At 40.1% G+C, this 14533-nt stretch overlaps 1 protein-coding gene across 3 annotated transcripts in view; it reads left to right on the forward strand.

Moving 5' to 3' along the window:
* The first annotated feature begins 660 nt into the window (after window positions 1-660).
* The window catches only part of LOC134227175 (calpain-11-like), a 346875-nt gene continuing 333002 nt past the window's right edge, over window positions 661-14533 (forward strand). Inside the window, exons 1-2 of one of the 3 annotated variants that reach the window (XM_062708490.1) lie at window positions 661-976; window positions 1423-1975. The gene's annotated coding sequence lies outside the window, so the exon portion shown is untranslated. Of the gene's footprint in view, window positions 1976-14533 lie in introns of all 3 variants that reach the window. The other 2 variants (XM_062708491.1, XM_062708489.1) reach the window with 2 other exon arrangements.

Genomic DNA, 14533 nt, shown 5'->3' on the forward strand with positions numbered 1-14533 from the left:
CTCACTTGTAATGCATTTGCATTGCCACGGGAATGGAAAATTCGTTTAAATTAACATGTGAGGTTTTATTTGAATGCCCATGGGAAATTCGTTTAAATTTCCACGAGAATCTAACCGTTAGAATCTCCACGTGTGATTCGCTTGAGAGTCTCAATAATATTTCCACACAATATGAGACCGGTTTATTCTATGATAGCAATGCTTTGAACTAAAGCTCAAGAAAGCTACTGGAATGTCATCCTCTTGCCGTCACATTCTTCGGAAATAAGACCTGCGATTTCTCTTTGCATCATTTATATTCATGAAACCGCCTCTACTCAATGGTGTTGTAAAACAAGCGCACCCAAGTCGTAGTATCATCACTCCCAGCTGATTGAGCGTTGACCTTCGATCCACAAGCCATCGCATCGGAATACCAGCTGCAGCTACGGCGACGCCGAGTACGCAAATAATCCGCCGCGACGCCAACGATGCCTGGTCCAGGTGCAGGTGCCACTCACGTTTGAACTTTATGAATGAATTCATCGACTGCGGCCACACGGCCAGGTAAGCTGTGATACTCAATTGGAGAACTCACCCGGCCCAGCTGACAAACCGACGATCGAGGGGGTCTGCCCAACGTTGGAGCTTTGAGTGTCCACCTCAGTCTTGCGGCAACGTTTGACGAGTGAACACATGCGGGCTCCCCAGTTCCAGTCACGTGAACGGTTTTCAACGCCGGTATCGTAGAAAGTGGTGCCGAAAGAGGAGACAAATAACAATAATAAAAGTACGATCGTGTGGTCCGATCAGCTGGTTGTGGGTGGTGAAGCCGTTCTTCGCGAGTGATTCCTCGGAGATGAGGTGCGTTTCCCTCATTAGGAGCGCTTAGATCGCGTGGAAGTTAGGAGCATCGATGCGACGCCCAGAATGGAAGAAAGTGCGCGGGCGATTAAGTGCAAAAACGCCATTAAAAATATAAAATAAATCGAATTAAGTATGTTAATCGTCTGATAAATGGGCCGGGGCTGAGACTTGTTTGTTTGTGGTAGATGTTTTTGCTCCGTTAATGGTCGTTCGAAGGAGAAAGAAATTGCCGCATTATCTTAAGACCCTTTGGGCTGTGTGGAGGAAGCCAGCTGCTTGAAGACCGGAGCTACTCATGATAGAGCCGAATGGTTGAGTTTTTTTATATTAAACAGATAAAACGGGACAAGAACAAGCGAATTAAATAAATATATGCGGACAGCGCTGTAGATTGACTCGGGGGAGAACCGCCGACTGACAGAGGGACATAAGGTGCAGCATAAATTCAGTTTACGTGTGCAGTTACGAGGACTGAATGCCTTCTGAATGGGTTGCCGCTGACGGGATCAAAGCCCCAGAGGGAATTCAACTGTGTAAACAATAAATAGCTTGTATGGAATATTAAAATTCTCCTAGGTTGGTGGAATCTTTGCTGTACGATCGTGTAATTGTTTTCTATGTGTTTGAAATACTAAATGAAGAAGCCGAAATGCGGGAGTAGTGAAGTGACCTCATAAGAACGGTGTCTCATAAAACAAAAATACAGTAAAGCACAGAGATAGAGAGAGCTTGTATGGGAATTAGCTCATTAATAAGAAGAAACTGCGCCCACGAGGAAGAGTTTGAATCAGTGTTGCTCGTATCCTCCATCTACGGTGTGCTTGCTCGTTGTGATCCAACTTCATTCTTGCAGCCAAGTGAAGAAAGAAAGAAGAATTAGTTCTGCACCTGGAACGGAAGATTATCATCTACCTTTCAACGTTCTGCGGACGTGGGATCGACGTTGCCAGCCAACATTATAAAGGTGTTCAAGAACATCATCAATTGGTCGGCGTATTCTCGTGCCAAAGTGGATATTTTGATTGTTATCGACAAAGTGTGGCGCTCAGCTGAACCATTCTCGAGTGGTTGTTAATATTGCGATAGCCGAAGCTGAAGCAGATGCTGAACGATCATCATTTATCATCAAGTGAGTGTTACAATTACAAAGCAACAATAACAACTGATCGTGGGAGCCTCCAGAGTGGATGCTTACTAACGTAGCCACTCGCAGGGTTGATTGAGTCGAGGTCAAGATCGACAGAGAAGGGAGCTAAGATGATGATAATGGGGAGGTTTGTGAAATATTATAACTTGTGTTACATGTTTAGCGCTGCGTAGTGGAATTACATAGTGGCGAGTGTTCATCTCGGTATGATTTCAAACATGATATTGTGTTGACATGATTATATTAACTACCTACTAGTTAACCCAGCAGACGTTGTCCTATATATTAGGCGAAAATGCGAAAACTACTCAAACATGGAACCATTACGTACTAATTTTAAACCAATCTATAGAATGTTAACAATGTACTACCCTTCCCACGGGTCATTAGTTTGGGAAAACCATTTAAAACATTCGCAAAGATTTCTGGGAAAAACCCTGTTGTCTTCTAACCGATTTGGAATCTTTATTCAAAATATACTCGACTCGTAAGTCGAGTCAAGTACGAGACACTGAAGACGATCTTACTGTTGAGGTCGAAATACGTATCTGTCAAGGTACAATTAAGTGGTCGAATTAAATGGGATTGTATGAACTCGTCCTATAACAAGTGAAGACATTCCACTAAAAAGCTCAAAATAATTTTCTTAAAGGAAATTTAAGGAGGCGTTACTTTAACTTCCTGCAGATGAATCTTCATTTCAGGTAAAGGTGCTTCTGCTTTTATGAGTCGGAGATTCAATAATGAGAAATTTGAGGTGGGAGCCATGGTCTAACAAGTTTGTAAGTTTTATGATAAAAGGAAGAGATCCTGACCTGGGATACATGTATCCCTGTTGGTACTTTCGTACAAAAATATTGCGTCTATCATGATTCACGATTCCAATGTCCATTGTCCAAAATCCCGGTTTCTGCGGGATTTATTGGCCATTTTGCATAATTTGTATGTGGTGTCAAGCTGAAAGGCCGTTTGGCATATTGGCCATTTAGCATAATGCTCATTTGGCAGAATTCATATAAGTTGTTTAATCAGTGGCGCCCATGATTCGCCTCCGATGATGCTAAGTTTCAAACTTTAAAGTTTTAAAGATTGTACGATAATTTGATGGTAGGTCATTTGGAATAAAGTCGTTTGGCATAAAGGTCGTTTGACATAATATTTAATCACCAATTTCGGAGCTTACGCCTAATGTGTTCAATTCGCTTTTACATCATAGGAGAGATGCTGTTTTTTTATATCTGCCTTTTCCACTTACCATTTTTCTTGCTCGGCAGAAGACAAAAGAGGATCTTTTGATTCGGACATTAGCTTAAGGTATGCATTTGCCCGACAGATAGCAAAAGAAGATGTGGTTCCTTTATTCAATACAGGAATTTACTCGATTTAAGGCAAACGGAGGTATGATTCCTTCTTTCGAAGGATCCATTTGCCCGGCAGAAGGCAAAAGAGGATATGATTAATTCTTTCAATTCAGGTATTTTCTCAGTTTATGGCTAGGTGAGATATAATCTCTTCTTTGAGGAATGCTTTTGCAAGAGAGGATATGATTCTTTCTCTCAATAAGACATTTTCTCTTTTTATGGTAACGGAAGATATGATCCATTTTTTCATAGGATACATTTGCTCGGTTTAAGACAAGGGGAGGTATGATCCCATCTATTGAAGGATTATCCAAGAATTCCCTGGAGTATAGGCCTTGAGGTCTACACGCCTGACCAAAGGGCTGTTATCTCTTCTCAAAAATGTTTTATGTCCTACTCGTCGATCTAGTGAACCAAATTGGATACGCCTTCAATAGCTGTTTTTTTTCTTCCCTGAAGTATAGTCCTTGTGCGTAACGAAAGGGTTTAAATATTTTTTTCATGCCATATTTGATGCAGGAAACCAAATTAGATTCGCCTTCAATTACTGTTCCGTTTCAGGTCATCCACGAATTTTCTGGAGTATAGTCGTTCATGTCTACACGCGAAACCAAAGGGCTGTAATCACTAAAATGGTTCATGCCATATTCGATATTATGAACCAAAGTGGATACCTTTTCAATAGCTGTTCCTTTCCAGTTCATTCAATTATTCCCTGGAGTATAGAGCTTGATATCTACACGCGTAACCAAATGGTTATTCTCTACATTTGAAATTGGCAATGCAGGGCCTTTGCTGGTAATGCTATTAGGAATATAACATTCACTACAGTGAACTCTCAATATTGATTTCCTTAGGTGAAGTGAGGAGTGAGATTTTCAAAATAAATAGTGAAAAATGAGAATTTAGAAGTGAGCAATGAGATGTTCGATGTCAGCACTTCTCACTTCTTACTTTTCTAATCTCACTTGTTACTTTTCACTTCTCACTTCGCAGTACTCACTTCACAAATTTTTCACATCGAACTTCTCCAGGAAAGCAGGAAAGAAGGATGATGGGATGATGGAAAGGAATAAAAATTAGGCTGAAAAAGTTCTCACTTTTTACCTTTCGCTTCTCAGTTTTCACTTCTCACATCTCAAACTTTTCCGTTCTAACTTCTTTTTAACACTTTTCACAATTTACTTTTCACTTTTTGCTTTTCTTTTCTCACTTTTCATTTCTCACATCTCACTGCACGAATTTGTCACATTTCACTTTTTACTTCTACCTTCTTACTTTTCACTTCTCATTATTCACTTTTCACTTCCTACCTTCTCCTCCTCACTTTTCACTGCACACTTCTCACTTTACAGTTCTCACTTCTCAAATTTCTAACTTCTCATTTTTCAATTCTTACTTCTTACTTTTCAATTCTCATTTTTCACTTCTCACTTCTCAATTCTTACTTCTTACGTCATATTTCTTACGCCTCACTTCTTACTTTTTATATTTTACTTTTCACTTCTTGCTTTTTTTTCTCACTTTTCATTTCTCACTTCTCATTTCTTACTTTTCACTTCTTACTTCTCACATCGTAGTTTTCACTTCAAACCTCTTACTTTTCACTTCTCATTTTTCACTTTCCACTTCTCGTTTCATGGTGAGACCTCAAATTCCTTACTTCTAACTTCTCACTATTCACTTCTCAATCCTTACTTCTCACTTTTCACTATTCATTCCTATTTCTCACGTCTTATTTCTTATGAGATGTGCGAAATGTCTGATTTCTCACCCCTCGCTACACACTTCATGTAATTCTTACTACCTGGATGCTTGGTTGGCTACAGCGTCGGTACACGTTTCGGGCGATGTCTCTCCAGTTTCCCCGAACGTTCAGGGTCCCCAGGTCCGATTCCACCGTGTGCAGCCAGCATGTTCGTGGCCTTCCACGAAGTCGCCGGCCCCTATCTGGTTCTCTGATGAATATCGTTTTCGCTAGTCTTTCTTCCGACATTCGCACTAAGTGACCAGCCCACTTAAGTCTGCCGTATTTTATACGGTTCACAATATTTTCTTCTTTGTATACTTGATACAGCTCATGATTCATGCATCTGCGCCACACACCATTTTCTGGCTTCCCTCCGGGTACTGAACTTGGCACTTTTCGCTCGAAAACTCCGAAAGCTTCATGTCCATAAAGTGCCACTGGTAGAATCAGAGTTTTGTATAGAGCAAACCCGTATAGAGCAAATCCGTCTGCATGTTGCGGGACCTAAGATGGTTACGTAATCCGTAAAAGGCTCTATTCAGAGACCCTCCCTAGCATAGCGGTAAGACGCGCGACTTCAAAGCAAGACCATGCTGAGTGAGGGTGGCTGGGTTCAATTCCCGGTGCCACCATAGTCTTGTCTGTCAGCAAATTCCCCTCTTGGTCATTGCACATGGCGGGCACTGGTGCAGTCTTATGCCGCGCGCCATTGATAGTTGCGTAAAACCTCCGCACGTTTCTATCCATATTCTCCTGCGCTTCAGCTTATCACCACCTCTTTTCGTGTTGCGTTTTTTTCTGCGGTAGATTCGTTTCTCTTCTGCCCTTGCTACACTGTACCGCTCTCTGTTGGAACAGGTACGAGCCACTAGTATTCGACTTTTAGCAACATTTTTCTCGTCCGTCACTCGCTGGCACTCTTCATCAATGCATCCATTTCGTTGGCGTCGCTATGCAGTGCCTAACATTGCCTGAGCTGTTGTAGTCACAGCTTCGTGGATATTTTCCCATAATCTGTTGACGTCGCCAGATCCGGTAACATCTCCTATCCGCTCGTCCAACTTCTGGTGGTACTGTTCAGCAACTCCTTCAACTGACAAGCGTTGGATATTGAAACGCATCGTTCTGTTGTTTCGTGAATTCGTGACGCTGCAGCTGGAAAGTCGCGCCCGATTTTTTGCAACTACAAGATAGTGATCCGAGTCAATGTTCGGACCTCTAAAGGACCTTGCATCTATAACATCCGAGAAATATCGTCCGTCGACCAGCACGTGGTCTATCTGTGAGCAAATGTCTCCACTCGGATGTTGTCAGGTGTGTTTGCGGATATTCTTTCTTGCGAAGTAGGTACTGCTGATTGCCATCCCAACCAGTTAGTCATAACAAAATTTTATCACAATTATATCAATATGTGTTACAAATAACAAAACTTGCAATAATTTTGTTATAAATTCTCTGCCAAAGATGGAGGAAAGAAAATTCCATTATCATCGTAACATGATTATTAGGGGAGAACGGTCCAAAATGCACCCCCTAAGCTTTTTCGATGTTTTCGCCCATATGAACACAAATATCAAACCATACATACCTATACATTGATAGGTGCAACATTTACAAACCCAGCTACATTCCACAATGATCTCCTATTCAAAAAAAATAAGGCTTTTATTACTTTCTAACGCATTTATAAAATGTTTTAAAAATAGGCGTGGGGCAAAACGCCCGAATGGTGGTCTAAAATGACTCAATTGCATGTAAAATGATGGTGAACGCATGGTTGTTTGTTTTTTCTTAATGGATTGAACTACAATCTTACGGATGTGGTGGAAAAATAGCAAATCGTTAAATTTGAGTGAATATGAAGGGATTTTGCTAAATTTTTCCAATGGAGCTCAATGATGGATAACTAATTATGAATTGTAATGGTAATATTCGTTCATAAATGTACTACAACAGATTATATGAGTGATTTTATGAGTGAGGCCATTTTGCCCAGGGGTGCATTTTGGACCGTTCTCCCCTACATAATGTGTTATGTTTATTTCTACCGAAAAATAAATTGCCTACATTTTTGGTAGATAGGAATTGGACAAAACGAAGGTACCACCTACAGCAGAGGTTCTCAAACTGTGGGTCGCGACCCCCAGGGGGGTCGTGGGCTGTTCAGTGGTGGGTCGCGAGAGACAAATCCTAATTCATAATTTTGTTACTATTTTGTCCCACAAATCTAATCCATATTTTAAATTAGGATCTAAGTTATGATTGGATGATTAAAGAACAACAAACCTGACGAGGTCAACGGCCTTTTTCTTGTTATACGATATTCGGGCAAGTAGAAAGAAGTCCTATACAATCCAAATCTAAGCCCCAAACTCAATCTAAAACCAATCCTAATCCAATTCGAATCCAATCTAAATCAAATCCAAAACAATTTAAAATCCAATCCAAATCTAATTCAAATCCAATCCAAATCTAATTCAAATCCAATCCTAATCAAATCGAAATTCAATTCAAATCCCATCCAAATCCAATCCACATCCAATTAAAAAAAAATGACGAAATTTGGACAAATGCAATGAAGGGGTAAAAAGCAATTTATTATGATTTGTCCAATCTAACGCGAACTCATTTTTATCTAATTTCACAAAATCAATACATTTGGTACCTGGTGGGTCGCAAGCAATATGGGTTTCTGCTAGGTGGGTCGCATATCCAAAAGTTTGGGAACCTCTGACCTACAGTATAATATGAACCTACATTCAAAGTTGAACCAGCTGAACAAATTTTTTTAATTTCTTTATTATAGTGATTTTTTCAGTGGAAAAAGAAGTTCATCACTTAAGCTGAACAAAGTTAATTGAATGCATTATGGATAATCATAATCTTCTCAGGAACATAATTTGCTATAGTATCCCGATCAGTAGATAGTAACAGATTTATATCAGACCTTGTTATTCTGTTACAGCAGTTTTTTATAACAGAGGTTGTTATAAAACATGTACCATTAGTAGTTAAAATAACAAAAATTGTAACAAAATCTCTTCTAGTTTTAACACAAATATTACTAAATATGTTATCAATTGAACAAAAATATAACTCGTTGTGTTACATAAAAAGTGGTGAAAATAGCTTATACTATAACAAATTATGTTCTTGAACAGATTATGATTATCCATAATGTAGGCAATTAACTTTGTCCAGCTGGTTTAACTTTGAATGTAGATTCAAGTTGGGGCCCTCCTTAGCCGTGCGGTAAAATGCGCGGCTACAAAGCAAGATCATGCTGAAGGTGGCTGGGTTCGATTCCCGGAGCCGGTCTAGGCAATTTTCGGATTGAAAATTGTCTCGACTTCCCTGGGCATAAAATTATCATCGTGTTAGCCTCATGATATACGAATGCAAAAATGGTAACCTGGTGAGAAACCTTGCAGTTAATAACTGTGGAAGTGCTTGATGAACACTAAGCTGCGAGGCGGCTCTATCCCAGTGTGGGGATGTAATGCCAATAAGAAGAAGAAGATTCAAGTTATACTGTAGGTGGTACCTTACTCTTTTCCAATTCCTATCTACCAAAAATGTAGGCAATTTTTTTTTTCTGTAGAAATAATCATAACACATTATGATATAATCATGTTATGACGATCATAAAATTTTATTTCCTTCATCTTTGGCAGAGAATTTTTAACAAAATTATTGCAAGTTTTGTTATTTGTAACACATATTGTTATAATTGTGATAAAATTTTGTTATGACTAACTAGTCGGGATAAGCTACCCGACTAGAAGAGCATAACTAAAACATAACACAATCTTAACATAACAAATGTTGTAACAGGATTTTAACATAATAAGATTTAAAAAATGTTTAATACCGAATTGGCCAACTTTAGGCAATTGAAATAGATGTAGCAAAGCCTACTGTCTAATTTGTAATGTTCTTAGTTTCATGTTCTTGAAAAAATTTTGTTCAGAAAAAAACTAATATTTCTGAATGTTGATCACAATCTGGAGACCTATCACGACGTGTAACTGCACAGTAAACAATATATTTTGTATCTGATTCTGTTATAAATTTCTAACAAAATATGTTATTTTTATGATAAAATTGTAACAAAATTTGATAGTTTTTTGTTTCGAGTACTGTAATTTTTTATAGAAATTTAGATATTTTAACAACATCCTGCACCATATTTCTAACAAATTTTGTTATAAAAATTTTGTATAACATAATAACATATGATGATATAATTTTGATATGACCTTCTAGTCGGGTATTTTCTCCACTTTTTATGTAACACAACGAGTTATATTTTTGTTCAATAAATAACATATTTAGTAATATTTTTGTTAAAACTAGAAGAGATTTTGATACAATTTTTGTTATTTTAACTACTAATGGTACATGTTTTATAACAACCGCTGTTATAAAAAACTGCTGTAACAGAATAACAAGGTCTGATATAAATCTGTTATTATCTACTGGTCGGGATCCCTCTAGCAGTAGCAAAGGCAGGCCTGATAGCGGGTCACTTTTTAGTGACTTGGTCACTTTTTTCGGACAAGTCACTAAAAAGTCTCTTTTTTCGACCTCAAGTCACTAAAGTCACTTTTTCTCGCAAAAAGTCACTATTTTCAACTATTTTGAAACTATTAACTAAGATTTTTTGCCTTTCTCGTATACTAAGTATACGTAAAGGCTATATGTTCACTCCAAAAACAAACTTTTTATAGAAGGCTCGGATACCCATAGTGTTATATACCAATCGACTCAGCTCGACGAATTGAGGTGATGTCTGTGTGTGTGCATGTGTGTGTGTGTGTGTGTGTGTGTGTGTGTGTGTGTATGTGCACCAAAATAGCAGAAAGTTTAGCTCACTTTTTTTGCACTTACCCTCAACCAATTTACTCGCAACAGGCTGCATTCGACGCATTATACTGCCCCATTGTTTCCTATTGAAAATTGGCCGGATCGGACTATGGGCTTGGAAGTTATGGCCAAAATACTTTTCCTCATAAAAAAGAGCGTAAAAAAGTCTAGCTCACTTTTAATGCACTTACCCTAAACGGATTCCCTCACAACAGGCTGCATTCGACGCAGTATCTTACTCCATTGTTTCCTATTGAAAATTGGACAGATCGGACAATAGGCTTGGTAGTTATGGCCAAAATACTTTTTCTCATAAAAAAGCGCGTAAAAAAGTCTAGCTCATTTTTAATGCACTTACCCTGAACGGATTCCCTCACAACAGGCTGCATTCGACGCAGTATACTGCCCCATTATTTCCTATTGAAAATTGGACGGATCGGACAATAGGCTTGGTAGTTATGGCCAAAATACTATTTTTTACCGCACGAGAAAGGCATCATCACCGCTAGGTGGATTAATCTGGGTTTTTTAAATAAAGCTCTATGTATCGTCGGACGATGCTTTGTTCATGGCGAAAATGAAATAACGGATCTTGGAAAAATGTTCGCTCTGAAAGTTTCACCAGAAGCTAATTGAAGGTGTTTTACGTCACAAATTATAAATTGTGTACACAGTTATGCAAGCAAGAGACCTGCCGATTTCGATATATTTTTTAAACTCAAACTTTATACAGTAGGGGAAGGTGGGGAGACTTGACCCCTTGCCATACCAGCACAATCCAAACCTATTTGGTTGCAGCGACTCAAATGTGGCTAAATTCGGTTGCATATGGATCACATAAACTTTTGTTTAACATGCGTGCTGCTTGGGTGGGAGACTTGATTCTCCCCTGTTTTACCGAGAACTAAAGTAGTATTGTTATAGCGTATTTTTATAATGGATCCTCTAGACAAATAATCGTTATGTGGCGAGTAATTCTTTTTTATTAAAAAGTGCGTGAAAAAGTCTAGCTCGTTTTTTTATTGACAACCGTGTTTACTTTATTATTTACTGTGTTTATCTCTCCAAAATATGTTCTTAGTTGCCAAACAAAATTTCCCAATAATGATCAAATGCTATCATTTTTTTCACAGCACAAAGCCATACATATCCTAAATGAAGCCTCAATATTCGGAGACGAACCAGCCTTGGGCTGAAAGTCTCCTTAATAAAGATTAAAAAAATGCCTCAATATGAGGAGACTTGAAAATATTTTCGGATTGGCTATCAGTCATGAATAATAGCGTTGACAATTTTATTTCATCGCCGACGTTTCGATCCAGGGATGGGATCTGCATCAAGGCTCGATGGCAGTCAATTTGTTAATTATCGTTATATTCAAACGGGTGTTTGTCATGGATTTGGTGAAAATTGTTTCTGGCTTCATTGACAAAATATAGTTCACTTTAATAACTTTTCTGACACTAATTTTGCCACACATTATAGGGGGTGTTTTGCAGCCGGAGAATGGGGGTGTTTCGCTCACTTCCAGTGGCGTTAAAATTTGGTTTTGCTCGCAAGATTACTCATAGTTTTTACTAGTCCTGCTTTTGACTGATATTGAGTAAAATTTCCCTGGGATTAAAAGAGAGGGCAATACAATTTTACTCAGTCACTGGGTAGATAAAAGTTAGCGTGTAAGATTTTCGTTTCTCTTCTGAGTTCGTTCTAAAAGAAAGGAGTGGTGAGTGAAAGATGTTTTCTGTCACACATCACAAAAAAAAACGTTTGATTACGTCTCATCGAACTTGCAACTGAAACTGAAAGTCACTATTTGGTCCCTTTCTCCTTCAGCTTTGGTCACTAAAGTCACTATTTTAAGCGGCATCGGTCGCTACCAGCCCTGCAAAGGTTACAAGTCGTAGACCATTATCGTTCGTAACGGAATGAAGGATTTCCGGACCAATGACAGGGCGAAAGAAACTTTCTCTTCCGATCGCAGCATTTGCATCCCTGATGACAATCTTTACATCGTGTGTTGGACACTCTCCGTGGGCCTGATTAAGGCTCTCATAGAACTCATCCTTCACGTCACCAGGCTTATCGTTCGTTGGTGCTGTTGGCAAAGATGCTGATCAGGCTATAGTTGAAGAATATGCCCTTTATTCTCAACACGCAAATGCGGTCGCTTATCGGCTTCCACCGGATAACACGCTTCATCTGCTGATCACTGTCACCGCCGCTATAGTAGATGTGGTACTTGAATGAAGTGTTCGCTATGGGATCCACCGCCCGGAATTCACGTTCTCCAGTTCTGGGCCACCATTTTTCCTGGATTGCTGCCACACTCACGCCGACCTTCTGCAGCTCACGTGCGGGTTCATTCAAAGTTCTCACGTTTCTCGTTGCCGGGTCTGTTGCCGTTGAATCAATCGACGGACGATGATCAGCCGCCCCTAACATGGGGAACAGATGCTGTTGTGAGCCGCTCCTAACATGGAGAACAGACGTTCGATCAGATTTACACTTCCGGAGCAAATCCCCCCTTTGTAACTGCTTGTGACGTCCCTACGTCTGGGCAGTGGACGTCCTTACGCCCCTAACTAGCTCACCTCTATTGCTCAGGGTCGACGATTAACCGGCTCGAAGGGACACACAACCACGAAGCGGACAGAGGAAGACCTTTAAGGACCAACGGACAGTCATGCACTTTATGAACGAATAAGAAAAGCTTGTGGATACATTTTACTTGTCTTTTTTATTGAAAGCTCATGTTAGTATAAGAAGGTTAGTTTTAGTTCATTTGAATAGGGTTAGTAACGGTTAGTATAGCTGATTCGGCCGATTGGTGGGCTGGGGCCCATAGTGGCATGCTTGATTTACGCCACATGACGGAGGTACGAAATCTGGTCCGTACATACCTTCGATGGCCCGAGAATAATTGGGACTTGGCGAATGCACCCAACACTGACGTCACTTTGGCCGCTGCAAGTGCTCTTCAGGTGAGCCTGGGATACGTAACCGACGAAGAGAACTGGTCGGCTTCTCGGCCCAGCGGGGCAGGCTCGGGTCGACACCGGGTCTGAGCTATTAAGGGTTCGGACGTGTAGCTTCGTGGACCCACCTTTCGGGGCTTTCGAACGAGGAGGGGACACTTGTCGCTGAAATCCACGTGGGTGTGGGTTCGGTGGTCTCGGGCACTTTGCTTCCAGGATCCACGGTTCCGGGCCTCCGAGCGAGGATGGGTTTGGCACTTGCTGCAAGACTTCCTTCGGTGGTGCTTGATAGGTTGGACACGATGATATTTCCTTCTTACGTTCGGTCGGCGGGATTGGTATATCCGGGCCTCCTGGAGGTGGATTCGGCAGGCCTGAAGCCGGAGTGGATTCGGCAGGCCTGAAGCCGGACTGGATTCGGCAGGCCAGAAGCTGGGTTGGGTTTGGTTTTAAAATTGTGCCGGCACGTGGTTTTCCACTTCGCCAGAGATAACCGTCCAAAAACACCGAATTTCACCGTCTTCCAGGTGCAAGAAACACTAGGGCAACCTTTCCGGGCACTTCGTCGATCTTACTATCGTATTGAACACGCGCATTTCACCGAAATTGTCACGGTCAAGGAAAACGATGATAAAAAATCACCAGCCAGTATTTCTATGTTCGGCTTTTCTTCGTTCTTCGCCCCGGAACTAGTGGGGTCTAGATGGAGATTTCGCCCTTGATAGAGCCCAGAGCCGATTTGGTTTTTTTTTAGTAGGTTTAGTTTTTTTGACAATTCTGAAGGGGTTTCTATTTTGGGTTAATTTAACTTATTGTTCATAGAAGCGAGTGGCTGAATAAATGGTCCATTGTTATCGTGGACGGTAACACCTTCCCTGTCTAAGCTAAATTTACGATGAAATCGATGTTTCAGAGTAAAGTAATGGAGCACAGTAGCTGCCAAGATGATATACTATAACACTGTTTAATATATCTCTACATATGCCGAAATTTCCCTTTATAATACATTCAAACCTCTATGAATCGATATCGACTCATTGAAGCAAATTATTCCATATTAAAAAATATTTTCTGAGTTACTGTGATGGTCCCTCCAAAGAGCTTTCCAAGGATTTTCTATTCCTCATCTCGATATTTCCATTAGTCTATGGTCTCTTCGATATCGGCTCATGGAGGTTTGACTGTACTAATAATTTGACTAAGAAATGGAAAATGAGAAACTAGAATAAGTCAAGTGTGTGCACTTATCCCTATCTAAAATATTTACTTACTTTAAATACGAATTTTTAAAGTCACGTGAATGTAACCAAACATCTGAAATGATATTATTCCTACCATAAGTTTATAATCACTGTAAGTTAAGTGCCAGCTGATAATTTCCAGCAATCACAACAACGAATCAAATCGTAATGTGCCGCGATTTAAATGCCTATCATGGTGAGCAACCCGCACAAGTTTAATTTATCGTCTGCAAGCTGCAGCTGGTTCACTCAAATAGACGTTCAAGTCAATAGTTCATGACAACAACCCAGCCTTCGTGAAAAATGTGCGCATGCGGATCGCTTTGTTCCAAAACGATGCTATATAG

The sequence above is a fragment of the Armigeres subalbatus genome, chromosome 3, assembly GCF_024139115.2.
Source record: "Armigeres subalbatus isolate Guangzhou_Male chromosome 3, GZ_Asu_2, whole genome shotgun sequence".
Taxonomy (NCBI): domain Eukaryota; kingdom Metazoa; phylum Arthropoda; class Insecta; order Diptera; family Culicidae; genus Armigeres; species Armigeres subalbatus.